Source organism: Castor canadensis, chromosome 7 (genome assembly GCF_047511655.1).
Source record: "Castor canadensis chromosome 7, mCasCan1.hap1v2, whole genome shotgun sequence".
Classification (NCBI taxonomy): Eukaryota; Metazoa; Chordata; class Mammalia; order Rodentia; family Castoridae; genus Castor; species Castor canadensis.
In genome coordinates, this window is record NC_133392.1 from 42,997,353 (window position 1) to 43,012,185 (window position 14,833).

Consider the following 14,833-nt stretch of genomic DNA (forward strand, 5'->3'; position numbering starts at 1 on the left):
TACCACAGGACTCAGACACTTTTAAAATTCTCAGTTATATATTTATTTTAGTGTTCATTAATTTAGAAACAAACAGTACTTTCAACACCTGTTTTCAGATGTTGCCTACAGCAAAAACTAATTTTAAAAAGAGAATATGATTGAACAAAAAGAACATTAGTGAGTAAACTATGCTATTGTTAGTATAGGGAGGTGCCAAATTGGGGTGATAACAATGTTTGTAAGCTATAGAAAGGAGAGATTTAAAAAGTCCATGTTCTACAAACCTGCCTCTTTTTCGGTTCAGATCTGGGATAGAAAGAGAAAGTCCTTAGGTCTTGGTTGGGTGGGTATTTCTCAAGAGTCCTCACCCCTCCTGGAGTGTGTCACCTCCACCAGCCTCAGGGCTCTGGGCTGCTCGCCAGGTTTGCTTTCCTGTTGCTCTTGCCAGGACCGCCACTGCCAGCAAGGCAGGGCAGGTCCTCAGCCAGGCAGGTCCCCAACAGGGTAGGTTTCCAAGGATGGAGGGGAATGGAAATCCCAAGAAGATAAGGCTGCAGAAGCCAAATTTCATGGCTGCCTGGCCTTCACAGCTGTTCCCAGATGGCCACTTATATTTATTATTAGCATATTAGTTGTACAGGGGTTTTCATTGTGACATTTCCATATATACTTACAATGTACCTTGGTAGGTTCATCTGCACCATCATTCTCCCCTATCCCCTTCCCCTACTTAAAATGATTTTGACAGGTTTCATTGTTCTATCTTCATACACACACATATATATAGTACATTGACCATATTCACCCTCCTTTAACTTCTGCATTCACCCTCTGTGTCCCACTGGTACTCCCTAATAGGACCTGCTTTACATTCCTGTCCTTCATTCTTTAAGTGTATATTCATTGTTTAAAGGAGTTCACAATAGTATTTCACCTGTGAATATACTATACTTTAATCAGTCTAACCCCCATCTTAGTCTTCCTTACCCTTTCTCTCTACCCTATTATTCAACAGCTTTCAGTGCATTTCATTATGCCTTCTTCCTACACAGACACAATGCATTTCAGTATTATTCACTCTCTATCATTCTCTTTTCCTCTCCCTCTGCCCCCTAGACCCCCTCAAACAGTCCCACTGTTGCACATTGGTTCTCCTTTTGCATCTCTCGCAAGGTCACACGTGACTGCATTTGGGTTTATCCAGATAATCCAGGATAAGCTCCTCCTCTCAACAGCCTTAATCATATCTTTTGCCTGAAAATGCTTACTCTACCAAGATATCCAAATGCGAGTTTCTGAAATATTTTCAGTGATTTTGCTTCCACACTGGATTTTTTGGCCATAATTTCAAGACCAATATAACTTTTAATAAAGCCTGAATCAATGTGAAAACAAAGTTCAGAGAGTAGAGTGATAAGGCCACAAGCCAAAGAGTGCCAAGAGATGCCAACAGCCACCAGATAATTGAGGGGCACAGAATGGTGCCCTTTCAGGGAGTGTGACCCTTCCAACATATATCAGACTTTTGGCCGCCAGGCTGTTAGAAATGCTGTCCCCAAATGATGATCAAAGAAACACTCGGGAGTTGCTCAACAAGGCAAAAAGAAAAGCTTTACTTCTGCAGAAGGGGGCAGCCACAGACCATAGTCTGATAGGCAGAATACAGTGAGTGGGGAGTCAGCTCAGTTTTTATCTCCTTGCCCCTCACCCTGATGGACTGGTTTGGGTTCACAATCTTCACGATTGGTTACTTGGAAAAAAGGGGCACGTGGGGTAAAGGGGACCTTGAAGCAGGGAGGACAAGAAAATTCTTTTGGGCAATATTCATCTTTAAGCAAGGAGTTTGAGATTAGGACAGCTGGCGATTAACAGCTCTTTGTTTGACCACAAGAACCTTGCAAGGTCAAGAAACGTTTCTCAAAGCATGCAGGCAGCACTTTTTTTTGGGAGCGGGGGGAGGTTAGCTGGCATCTACACAATGATAGTTTTACATTAACTCCTTTGACAGAAAAGACCTAACTTTAGTTGGTTCTCACAAGGCCATGAAAATAACTTTCTCTTGTTCAAAGCCATCCAGTTACAGCAGCCACAGGAACCTAATACATCATCCTAAGGACCCCCAAATCTCAACCCCTTGGCAGTTCAACTCAGAGGCCAGAATCTTACCTCAGTGAAGCGTACAGGACTAGGAGGGAGGTGACTGCTGTGACGAACACACATCCAAAGACCAAAGACAGGATGAAAGAATCTTCCATCACAAGCAGAGTATGTGGGAACCTTCCTAGGGTACTATCACAGGAATTGTTCATTCCGTTTTCCTGTCTCATGCTGTGCTCATTCTGGATATGAGTCACCATTGTTCATAGAAACCGTTTCTGTAGAGCTTCCCATTTTAACAAACACCCATCCATAGAATTTTTAAAATAGCTCTTCAGAAAACTGGCTGCCATATTTAACTTAGCCTGACAGTTAAGGGAGACTGGTTCATAGTCAAAGGAGACCTCTTTTAAGAAGTAATGCACAAGTTAGGCACATCACTAGGAATTGGCACAGGAAATTCACCGTTCAATATCCCATGTTTCTGTTGGTAATCTTATGTGCATATGCATATATCCTTTCCTTCCCTTCTGCTATACGCAGACATATCCCCTGAGGAGATGGGGCTTGTGGCACATTGTTACATCTCATGTAAAAGTGCTTTCATCTCAGAAACAAATTTATTTGGTATTTCATGGAGTTTTGTTCAGTAAATCTGTATTTATTTATTTGCTGGAGATCGAACCCAGGGCATGCATTCTACCACTGAGCTACATCCCCAGCATAAATCTCCCTTTTTAAGTGGGCAAAATCAAAGCATGAGGCTTTTAACAGGATACAGGTGGAGCATCCCCAACCTAAAAATAAGAGATACAAAGTGCACCAAAATTCAAAACTTTGAGTGTTGATATGATAACGTTTTAAGTGGAAAATTCCATTCCTGACTTCATGTGACATGTCACAGTCAAAATGGAGGTGTATGAAATTACCTTCAGGCTATGTGTGTAAAATATCTGTGAAAAATGAGTTTTGTCTTTAGGCTCGGGTCCCATCCCTAAGATAGCTTATGTATGTAAAAACATTCCAAAATCTGAAAAAGTCCAAAGTTGGAAATACTCTGGTTCCAAGCATTTTGGATGAGAAATACCTTGTATAAAACAGAGACACATATAACTTGTATAAACCAGAAACACATTTGTGAGAAAAACTAGTTCTGGGCAAAGGGTTCTTTATGTTCATAACCTTGCGGCATCTTTACATCCTCCCGTGCTCTCTCTGTGTGGGGCATGTCTCCCGCCTTGTGGGATCAAGTGACTTGGTCTGGGCAAGCTGGTACCTGCCTTCTGCTTGCGGTGTCTGTCTTCAGTGTGGCACATCAGCCATCAGGGTGGGGCAAGCCTTCCTCCATCAGATCCCACTCAGCTTCTCTCTTTGCCTTGAGAGAAACATGACCCCACTCTGCAGTGAGTCTTCCCCAGCTCTTTTCTCCCATGGTGGCTTCCCCCTTGCCTCCATATCAGGGAAGAAGCTGAGCCACCTCCTCAAAGGTCATACCAACACTCTCTGGCCCTCTTTCTTTCTTTGAATCCACTATAGCCAATTCGTTGTCATGGGCCATGACTGCCACAAGGCAGAACTGAATCTTAAAAATTCTTCCTCTCTGTATCTCTAGCCATGACCCATTTTTCAAATCCTTGCTGTTGGGATTCTGTGACAAAGCTGGCAAGCACCAGACACTCCCTTTTTATCTCTTAGATTGCTCTAGCCTGGAAATCGCTACCTTGGACCCCACCTCTTCTGTTACAGTCATCTCTACCACTCCTTCAGGACACCCACCCAACCTCCTCCCCTTCCAAATTCCAGGGAGTTACTTAATCACCCTTCCTGGCTGCTGCTTGCTTGGCTGCTCTGGCCTCTTACCCAAGTTACAGTCATGGGTTTGTTTTTTGTTTTGAAGATGAGGTCTTGCTGTGTTGCCCAAGCTAGTCTCAAATTCATGAACTCAAGCAATCCTCTCATTTTAGCCTCCCAAGTAGCTGGAACTATAGGTGTATGCCACAGTGCCAACCTATAGTTCATAGGTTTTTAGTACTATCTTGATCACAGCCTAGAATTTCTTGTTGCCTATGTCCTGTGATCTCCATATTCACTCACCTCAATCCTCAAGCCTAGAGAGCTTTTTTCCACTTGCCTCAGGCTGCAAAGATGTGAAGTAAATAAACTAGTATGACATAGTGTAATAGTCAGATAGTATGAAAGGTGGGAGTCTAGGCAGGTTCACTTGATGTAAAGGATGTTCAAACAGAGACTTTAAGGAGGAGGGGTGTGAACATTCCTGAAGAGGGACCCTCAAATCCAAAAGCCTGGAGGTAGGACCATGCCTGGCATATTTGGAAATAGTAAGGTGGCCAGTATGGTTGCAGTGGGATTGGATGAGTGGGGAGAGTTAATGGCTGAGTGAGTGAGGATGAGAGGAGGGAAGAAGGTGAGGTCAGGCGTGGAGCAGAAACTAGATCACCTGGGATTTTGTGGAACCTACCAATAGATTTTTTTTCTTGGAGTGCCAACACAAAGACTTTGGAGTGTAGAGGTGATTTTATAGGGAGCTAAAGGTGGAGGGAGGCAGAGAGCCCAGGCAATAGGGCTGCAGAATGAGGGGACTGCTCTAATAGATGAGAATGGGGATGAGGGGAAGGGGCAGAGACACTACTGTGTAAACAACCAAGAGTCATTGCAGGGCAGAGGCAGGGGGAATTGCAAGTTATTAGGCTGGAGAAAGCACAGAGAAAGGGAGTAAGATCAGAGGAAGGCACCAGGAATTTGGTGTGGACCATTTTAACGTAGTCAGGCAAAATCTGCCGGGCCCACAGAACACACAGAAGACTTGATGCTTCCTAAGTGTTTGGTTTTATTTTGGCTCAGAGATTTGGCTTTTATACATCTGTGTAATTTTGAGTCCTCAGCTCCTTAGTGCTGGCTCTCTCTATACCAAAGAGAAAAGTTCATTAGGTTTATAAATAGAAGATAAATTTGAGCTGTGTCTTCAGAGAAATGGATGTGGCTGTAGCCCTGCAGATCACTTGTCTCTGAGTGCTGATCAACTTGTTCTCAGTAACATACACTGAACTCTAGACAAACAACTTTTTTGACGTCACGAGGCTCGTTTATTAGGTGTATAGTTCGATTCCTCAGTCGTGGGAGTGACACATGATCAAGATACGGAATAAAACCCATGGAGCTGCCACTGGCATTTTATGGTAAGAAAGTTGTCTGCAGAAGTAATTTGAAAAGCCATTGTTTGGCAGCTTTGGTTTTCAGTTCTACCTTTCCTGACATTCTTTTCCTCCAGGAAAAGAATGTAATTATTGTTATGAAGTCATTTTTCCAGCTTCAATCTTCCTGACGGACTGTTGTTCTTTTACAAATGAAATCCATGCTCTCCCTTGCTTCTTGCTTCTTGTTTACACTGAAATAACCTGTGTTCTTTGAAGCTAATTGTCTGATCTCTCAGTTTACATCTTTGATCATTGGACAAGATTCTGAAATGCCTTCAAGTGAGCCACCCCCTTCACAGTTTAGGATAGCTTAATGCTCCCAGTGTATGCCAACTTGTCATCCCGTGGTTTTGGTATTAATGCATGCAGAGTTTTGGTAATCAAATACTGGCAATTTGGGCATAAAAAAAGCCAACTTAGGTCAGTGATGCCTGCAGTTTTATTTTAGTGTCTGGGTCCTGTTAGGTAAGCAATAGTTAAGGACATGCCAGCTCAGTACTGCATTGCCAGGTGTGCCCGTGTTCTCATGTTATTCCTACCAGTGTCTCAGCCGCTGCTGCAGCACATTAATGAACCACTCATCTGTAAAGGATGTAGCATTTCCGTACCTTCAGAAGTATTGGAAACAGCTGGAAGGAAGGCCCTAGATTTGAAGTGTATTCCTCCTATAATACCCTTAAACTCTGCTGAAAGAGTTTTGGATAGCTTTGAAAACAGTGAAAGCTCAATTTTAAGTGGAGGATAACTAGGTACAACGTTGGGGAAAAAAAAACCTTAAAGTATTTATCTTTTAATTTATCACAGTACAGATGAATTGTAAATTTTATTTGGGTAGTTTCAGTTTTTGTTTCCTTTGTTTATAGCAAAGAATGGAAAATTGGGAAACCTTTCTGAACCTTCTCTTCAGATATAGCAGTTACTAGACAGCTGACTCCTTTCGTGTATTTAAAAAATGAAGCTGTTACCAGAGGTTACTAGGGCTCACTGCTCGTTCTCTCTGCTACTGAAACAAATTGAAAAGGAAGAAATGGTGTGATTAAAGGAACTACTTTCCCATCTGAAAATCTTAGCTGTATTTTAAAAATTATTTAAAATTTTTCTTTTTTAAAACAATTTTCTTTTGATGAAATCTAAATTGTTCATGAGTTTATTCCTTTTTATAAGTGGGGGAAAATGAGTTTTTATTTTTATTTTGCTATTTGGCTTTTTGGCAGTACTAGAATTTGAACTCATGGCCTTGTGCTGATGGAGCAGGTGCTTTACCACTTTTTGCTTTTGTTATTTTTCGGATAGGGTCCTCTGTCTTTTCCCAGGGCCAGTTTCGGACCTCAGTCCTCCTGCATAGCTGAGATAAAAGGCATGTGCCAGCCTGCCTGGCTTGTTTGTTGAGATGAAATCTTGCTCACTTTTATCCCCCAGACTGGCCTCAAACCATGATCGTCTTGATGTCACCTTCTGAGTAGCTGGAATTACAGGTGTGAGCCACCCTGCCTGGCTTAGGTAGTGAGTTTTAAAGAGGGCAATTTAGTCTGTTTCACACTGTGAAGAATCTAGAATTTAAAAATCTGTGCTTAGAATCAGATGCAGTCAAGCACCTTCTTTCTTGAGCATTTGGTTTTCATTCATAGGACAGATATTTATGATGAGTACCTTCTGTGTGCCAGGCACTGTGCTACTCCTAGGGACACAGTACTGAAGAATACAGCCAAGGGATCTGCCCTCATGGACCTTCCATTCTTGTAGAAAACATTAAACAAGTAGATCGCATGCATCAGAGTGCAGGGGTTTGAATGTGCGCCCAAAGCTCATGCTAGAAATTTAATGCAACACACTTGATAGGTTGCTGATGAACACATTAATGCTGTTACTGCAAGAGTGCGACCCTCAAAGAAGGATGAGACTGATCTGTCCCGCCCATGCCTTCGCCTTGCCCTTCTGCCTTCCACCATGGGATGATACAGCCAGAAGGTCGTCAGATGCCAGCAGTTTGGCATTGGATTTCCCAGCCTCCAGGACTCGGTGGACATAGATTTCTGTTCTTTATTAACTACTCTATCTATTCTGTTAGAGCAGCACAAAATGGCTAAGACAGAGAATGGTCAGTGAAGGCTTGTTTGCAGAGGTGGCATAGGATGAAGGCCTGAAGACAAAATGAAGCCAATGGTGAACTGCAGGGCGATGATGGTCCAGGTAGAGATGACAGTGTGTTGAGCAGCCCTGAAGCAGGTAGACCTGAAGTACAGGGGGTAGGGCTGCACAGTGTGCGGTGGTGGGACTCAGCCTTGCAGAGGAAGGTAGGGGCTTTGCCACAGGTAGCCACAGTGTGGATGATGTGTGAGAACTGGGGAGTCACTGCAGAGTTCAAAGCTGGGAGTCACAGTGGAAAGTTCTCGTCTGCTGCTGTGAAGGTGGCTTTGGCCAGGTGGGGTTTGCACAGGAACTATGTCATGAGGCTGTGGCTGTGACTCTGAGGAAATCAATGCTACCTGAGCCCTGGTGGTTGTAGTGGAAGTTCATAGACTTAGGAGGTAGAACTGGCAGAACGTGGGGCTTTGGTGACATTGCTGCTGCTTTTTAAGATGGTCCAATTCAATAGCTAAAGAATAGCATCTTAACATTTAATTTTTGCTTGCTTTTTTTTTTAAGTTGGCGAAATTAAGCTTTTTTTTTTTCCCTCCACTTTGTTTTCTTAAATTTTTTTGTGGTGGTTATGCTGGAGGATCAAACCAAGAGTCTCCCATTCACTAGTGGATTTTTTTTTTTTTTGCATGTTTATGTGCTTGACCTGTTTGTAATCCCTGTTTATTTAAAGTCTTTTTCCCATCAGATTCTAAAGATCTCTTCATCTTTGAGATCTATAGCAGATTTTAAAATATTTTATCCTGTTTGGCTGCTTATCTTTTATTTATGAAGTGGTTGGCCTGAAAGTTTTCAGAGATTGTTTATTTTAGGTTGTGGTTTATGCATTTGAAGTTATAGTTTATATGCATGTCACATGTGTTACTGTGAGAGACTTTGTGAATGCTGTGAAGTAAGAGAACATTTATACGCAGCTCGTTTTGACCTTTCTCTTATTGTACCACACCACAGGGCTTCTTAAGAGTAAAGAACATGGGGCCAGGCACGGTAGCTCACGTCTGTAAACACAAGATATTCAAGAGGTGGAGATCAGCAGGATTATAGTTAGAGGCCAGCCCAGGTAAAAAAGTTAGCAACAAACCCATCTCAATAAACAGGCTAGACTTGGTGATTTCAGCTATAATCACAACTACCTGGGACACATAGGTAGGAGGATCACAGTCCGCAGCCAGCCCCAGACAAAAAAACCCATGAGACCCTATCTGAAAACTAAAGCAAAATGGACTGGGGGGTGTAATGTAAGATCCTAAGTTGTTACTCCAGTACTGCCAAAAAAAAAAAAGTAAAAAACATTTGATCTAATGCAAAACAGCATAGCTGTACTTATTCAAATCTTTCCTTTTCAGAAAAAATATTTTTTATTAGCATATATTAGTTTTACAGGGAGGTTTCGTTGTGACATTTACCTACATGCTTACAATATGTCTTAGATTCACCCCCTCTATCATTCTCCCTTATCTCCCCTCCCAGCTTCTTAGGACAATTCCGATAGTTTCCATCGTTCTTTTCTCATATATCTATACCAAGTACCTCGGCCATATTCACCCTCCCCCCTCCTTCACCCTTTCCATTTATCCTCCCCCACCCACTGGCTCTCCCCTCCCCCTGCCCTGGACAGAGCCTGTTTTACTTTCTTGTCTGTCCTCCATTTAAGTGTGTATTGATTGTTCAAGGAGGGCTCACCTTTGGTATTTCAGACATGTCTGTATTGTATTGTTCAAATATTTTGTCTGTTTTTAAAATTATTAGGACTTGGGGTATGGTTCAAGTAGTAGAGTACCTGCATGGCAGGTGTGAGACCCTGAGTTCAAACCTTAATACTGCCAAAAAAATTATTTTATCATGCCTTTTGCTAACTTTATATTTATATAATTTATATGACAAATTTTATGTGATTTATTTATACGATTGAGTGATTACCTTTGATTAAAATTCTTACTTTGTTGCATGGAATTAGAATTATGGAAACCAGAGAGTAAAGCTTATTAAAATTTTGTATAAAAGAAGACTGTATGCTTCCAGCAAAGGTCTTAGAATTAGTCCTTCATTAACCTGTGCGCCCTTTCATGTTGAGGCGTTTTTACTCCTTCACGGTCCTAGAAATGGCCTAGTGAGATGGTAGGGTGACGCAGCTCTGCAGCATGTTTGCTGATTGCAGACTCGCCAGGTGCACATTCAAATCTCATAGGTGCTGTGGAGAGAGTGTTAGTCAATGGTGCAGAAAATGGGCTGTGGCTCCTGCAGTTTCCTTACCTGTCTTGTTACCCAGAACCTGTTTGGAAGGACACTGCAGTGAGTATGTAATTTCATTGTTACTATGCTGCTGCCCCCTAGTGGCATTGCACCTTAGCCTATGCTCCAGGCTAAGGTTCCCATGGCTCAGGTTCCCTTACACCAAAGTTGAGAGTTTTGGTGCTCTCAGCTGTTCCTACATCCATAAAGAAACTCAGAGAAGAGGACCCTGAAAGTTTGGGGAATTATAAGATCCTAGTTAGAACCAAGAAGTCACAGTTCATGTGACTGGAGAAAACTTGAGGAATTGGTAGTTATTTTTAAGAGTCAGTATAATTGCTATCTAGAAAAACCAAAACCTTGAGTTTGGAGATAAAAGTAGAGGAGATATACTTGCTTGTCTTGAAATTTTCTTGTTCAGTACTGGGGTTTGAACTCAGGGCCTACACCTTGAGCCATTCCACCAGCCCTTTTCTTTGATTGTTTTTTTTCGAGATAGGTTCTCATGAACTATTTGCCTAGGTTGGCTTTGATCTGCGATCCTCCTGATTTCTTTCTCCTGAGTAGCTAGGATTGCAGGCTTAAGCTACTGGCACCCAGATTTCTTGAAATTTTTTTATCCTGTTTTTTCCTCCAGAAGGAGGAGAAGGGGAGAATTGAAGCTGGTGGGGACATGGACCATACCTATGTGGCCAGAAATATCCCCAGGCTGCACTGTGAAGAGCCACCAATGTAAGATTTACTCATTTTAGTGTTCTCCTGCCTATCAGAATAAGTATTGGGGATTTATTTTGGGAGAGAGAATTGAACTTGATTTCTCCTATCTGGGCCTGAGAGTTGTTGCTAATTTTGAAACGTGCTAGTCTCTAGGGTCACGTTCCTTATATTAGCTTTCCTGTTTTACTTCACTGAGTCAAATTTGTAAGTATAGTCTGATGGACTTTTTCTCTGTGAAATTGAAAACCTTTGGTTGTTCATTAACTGATATTTTTAGTACTCAGTGAACTACAAAAACTTAAGTACGGGTAGGATTTTTTTTAAAGTTTATATTAATCAACAAATTGTGTTCTCTTCTAGCCTGCTACCAATCTGTTACCGACACTAGTTGATCCTCAGTGTTAAAGCTAAGATAGTCGCTCTTTATTGGCTGTGTTGGGCATGAGGGTTGTGTACCTGTCAGTCTTCCAAAGTTCATAGAAGAGTCACAGTGGCCGTGCTTCTGAGAAAAGTTAACCACTCATTTGACCAAGAATTCCTAACTTCTTCTAGGTAGCAGAAGAGTTCCGGCAGAGAAGTAATTTCGAAACTAAAGTATTAAACCTTGTGGGACATTTTGGTGGAGTGGGAGACAGACAAGGGAAAATATATTTGAAAGTTCAACAGCCTTAGAAAGTCAGGAGGATATGGTTACATGTGTAAAATATGAACAAATTTTGGTACTGTTCTCATTGTTTAGATAGTATTAAGGAGGCACCATTGTCTATTGCAAGGTTGTGATAGAAAGTATAATCAAAATTCTGCTTTGGGCTGTCAAGAATTCTGTCTTTGTGCATAAGTCCGCAGTGACTGTTCTGGTCAGGAAGTCATTCTAGTAAGGAAGGCCAACAGGGAAAGGGGATCAGAAGTTGCAGTTGGGATGAGATAGTGGAAAACAAACCCAAGATGGTGAGAGCACTTTATTTCTCCTCTTTTCCTTTAAAATAATTAATAAGGACAATAGCTGCAGAGAATTTTATACTTCGGGTAGTTTTTGAATGCTTGATGAATTGAACCATCTCAGGCTGGCAACTATTTCTCTAGTTCTGAGAAATATTTGCAAATGATTTCTTTGATTATTTTTAGATTTTTAAAAGATTTTTAAATCTTTAGTTTTTTCCCCTATGCTCTTTCTTGAGCTCCTACTATCCATGTATTGACTTCCTAGTTTGTTTATTTATTTATTTATGTATTTATTTGTTATACTGGGGTTTGAACTCAGAGCCTACACTTTGAGCCACTCCACCAGTCTTTTTTTGTGAAAGGTTTATTTGAGATAGGGTCTCACAAACTATTTGCTCAGGCTGTCTTCAAACTGGGATCCTCCTGATCTCTGCCGTGAGCCACCATGCTCAACCCGTTTACTTTTTACTTACTCTTTTCTCTCAGTTTTCCACCTTTCTCTTGGTTCTACTTTCCAGGTGGGTTTTTTTTTTTCCTTTCAACTTCATTTTTTGTTGTTCCTGCCATGAATTTGCAGGAACAAATTTTTTTTTAATTCTCTTTTTGTAAGGGATAAAGCTACACCTTATCCCTTTGAGACTGTTAATAGTTTTGCTTAACATTATCATTTCCCTCCTCGGTCTTTCTTCCGAGTTCTTTTTTGTTTTGTGTTTTGGTTTCTGTCTTTTATATTTATTAGTTTTTTCAAATGTCTGATAGCTTGTTTTTGGTTGGTTGGCTTAGTGGTTTTTTAGTTGTCTGTATTTTAAAGTAGGCACTCCTGAAGCTCTTTGGAAGCTCTTTGGATGAGGGCACCTTGCTGGTGTGGGATTCAGTGAAGGTGTGCCTAAGTCTTTCAGCATGGGGGGGGAAGGCACCAGGGGAAAAATTATCTCGCCACTTACTTGTAAGCTATTCTGGGTACCTCATGAGATAAGGGACAGGGCAGAATCTACTTTTAACCCTCTGTTGGCATCTTTTACTTAATTCCATGCTTTGCCTGTGTTTGGTATGTCCTACTCTAGAGGCTCTCCTTCTCTTTCCACGGTGTTAACTTCCGGTCTTTTCTGGTGAGGGGAGAGGCATTGCTTAGTTGTACAAAATGAGAATCTACAGAAAACTTAAATGATCTGTCACCCAGTCCTCCGATTTTCATCCTCACTGCCATTTAGCAAGTGACCCAATGCCACCAGTTGCTCCTGCCCCACAACTTTCTGTTACATAAGTCAGGCTGCTTTGCCTCCTCCAGGGCTAGCTTAGGTTCTGCCTTCTGCAGTCTGCTAGGTCAGTTGCTGGGAGTCCATCTGCTTCCAAACTTCAAATGGTATTGTGTTTTCTCCTTTCTGTTTTCTTTGCCTTTTTTGCTTTCTTACCCATTTTTAAAAAAAATACTATCTTTTCAGAGGCATTTTTGGAAGCAATGAAAATTACTTCTGTTTATTTAGGTACCTTTTTGAAATCTGATTCATGTTTTGATTGATTGGGTTTGGTTTTCTAGTACTCTTTCTCTCCACCAGAAAGACCACTGTTGGATTTTCCACAGGAAAGGGTGGAAAAAAGGAAGGATCTGAACCTTTATCTCCCTTAGATGTCTCAAAAAGCTCCTATTCTTAGGCACCTGTTAAATTCCATGTCAGATTTCTAATCTTTTTTGTAACTCTGCAGGAATGCAGGATTATTTTTGTTTATGGTGAATAAACTGAGGACAATTTAAGTGAGCCAGGAAATGCTAGTATCTGCCTTAGAACACTGCATTCAATTTTGTTGAAAACAGGGGAGAGTAATATGGCCTCGTCCTTTTCCTTAGCTGCTTGGTTTTCATCACAGTCTTGATTTACTTTTGTGATGGGTTCAAGGGTACACAATCTTTTTATTCCAATGAACCCAGAGTAAATTAGAATGATTTTAGATTTCATTTTTAAAAAGAAAGGTGTGAGGATGGTGTGATGGGAATAAAAGCAGCCTGGGAGAGACTAAGGGGAGACTTACAGTGCATGTTTAAAAAACACAGAATATGAGGTGGGTGCTGGTGGCTCACACCTGTAATCCTAGCTTGGGAAGCTGAGATCAGGAGGATGGGGGTTCAAAGCCACCCCAGGCACATTGTTCATGAAACCCCCATCTCCAAAATAACCAGAGCAAAATGTACTGGAAGTGTGGCTCAAGCTGTATAGTGCTTGCTTTGTAAGTGCAAAGCCCTGAGTTGAAATCCCAATCCTACCCCCCAAAACACCCAGAGAGTATAAAACTTGAAAGAAGAACAAGAGTGTTCTCCTTGCAAACATAAGTAATATCTGTTCATCAGAGAATTTAGAAAATTCTGCTAGGAAAAAAAGCAGAAAATTATTTGGTAATTCCATTACGCAAAGGTAATAGCAAGTTGATAAACAGCTTTCTAGATTTCCCATGATATTTATAATACATGCCTGTTTATAAAAAATGATAGCGTGTAAATGTTGTATCACCCTTAGTGGAGTCTTGTATAATGATTGTCATTTCCCACTAAAGAACTTTTAATTCGTTTCTCATTTTTTGCTAAATAAGTGAGCTTTTGGATTTTCTGATTAGTAAATTTTTACATACACCTCTGTCACAGAATGACTCAAATGAGTCATGGTAAGGGGACATGGTGATGGAGTTTGCTAGTGACAGGTGTATTTCATACCATCAGAGGACAGCTAGACCCATGATGTATGGTGTATAGTTTGTATTACTGGTAAGCAAAAGTCATCTCTTTCCTTGTAGTCTGCTAGGGCTACTATGTTCCAGGGTAGTTCCTGCATTTGGGGAGGAGGCCTGAAAAAGGAGGCTGGTCATTGGGTAAGCTACAGGATAGCCGCTGAGAAGGAATAATTGCAGATATCTTGAAATCTAAATAGTAAACATTATTAAGTCAATCAGGTGTCATCAGATGAGGCTCTTCTCACAGCTGAAAAGCCTTGACAGCCAAAGTGGACCAAAAGACAGATCTGTGCATGTCAGCAGGCCCTTCTCAAATCTCTGCAGGGTAGGTCACCACACGCTTAGTTGAAGGAGCCTGTTTCATAAGGGATGGTTTTATTTGCTAACCAGAGTTGGATTATGGAATTGTGAACATTGCATGTAATAGCAATTTAAAATAAAGGGCAGTTTAAAGGTTAAGGCATCAGAAGTAATCTTCTAAAATCCCTGAAACTATAGATTGGAATAATATGCAAGTCTTTCTGCTGAACTATGTGGTTGTCACTCTCATCATTTTTGTTTTTCAAACATATATAATTTTATACTCCCCTTATTTAAATTAACTCCTCAAATGCTAAATAAGAAAATGTACAGCTTATTAGACTGGTTTAAGGAAAGGAATGCAGGAGCTATCCAGATTGAGGTAGAGAAGAATTAAACACCTATCTCATGATTGTGTCAGTGGCTCCATTGACTGAAAAGGTCAATGAAGTCATTGTAATAGATGGGAAGACCTTTCTCTGAACTTT

The 14,833-nt window shown here is 41.1% G+C and overlaps 1 protein-coding gene across 22 annotated transcripts in view; it reads left to right on the forward strand.

Annotated features, from left to right (window-relative positions):
- Sgms1 (sphingomyelin synthase 1) overlaps positions 1-14,833 on the forward strand; it is a 292,465-nt gene that overhangs the window by 238,798 nt on the left and 38,834 nt on the right. For 3 of the 22 annotated variants that reach the window (XM_074078853.1, XM_074078856.1, XM_020156756.2), the window contains one exon: positions 10,303-10,397. The exons of 17 other annotated variants lie outside the window; for them this stretch is intronic. The gene's annotated coding sequence lies outside the window, so the exon portion shown is untranslated. Of the gene's footprint in view, positions 1-5,067; positions 5,277-10,302; positions 10,398-10,755; positions 10,960-14,833 lie in introns of those variants that run through there. 2 more of the 22 variants (XM_074078863.1, XM_074078864.1) reach the window with 2 other exon arrangements.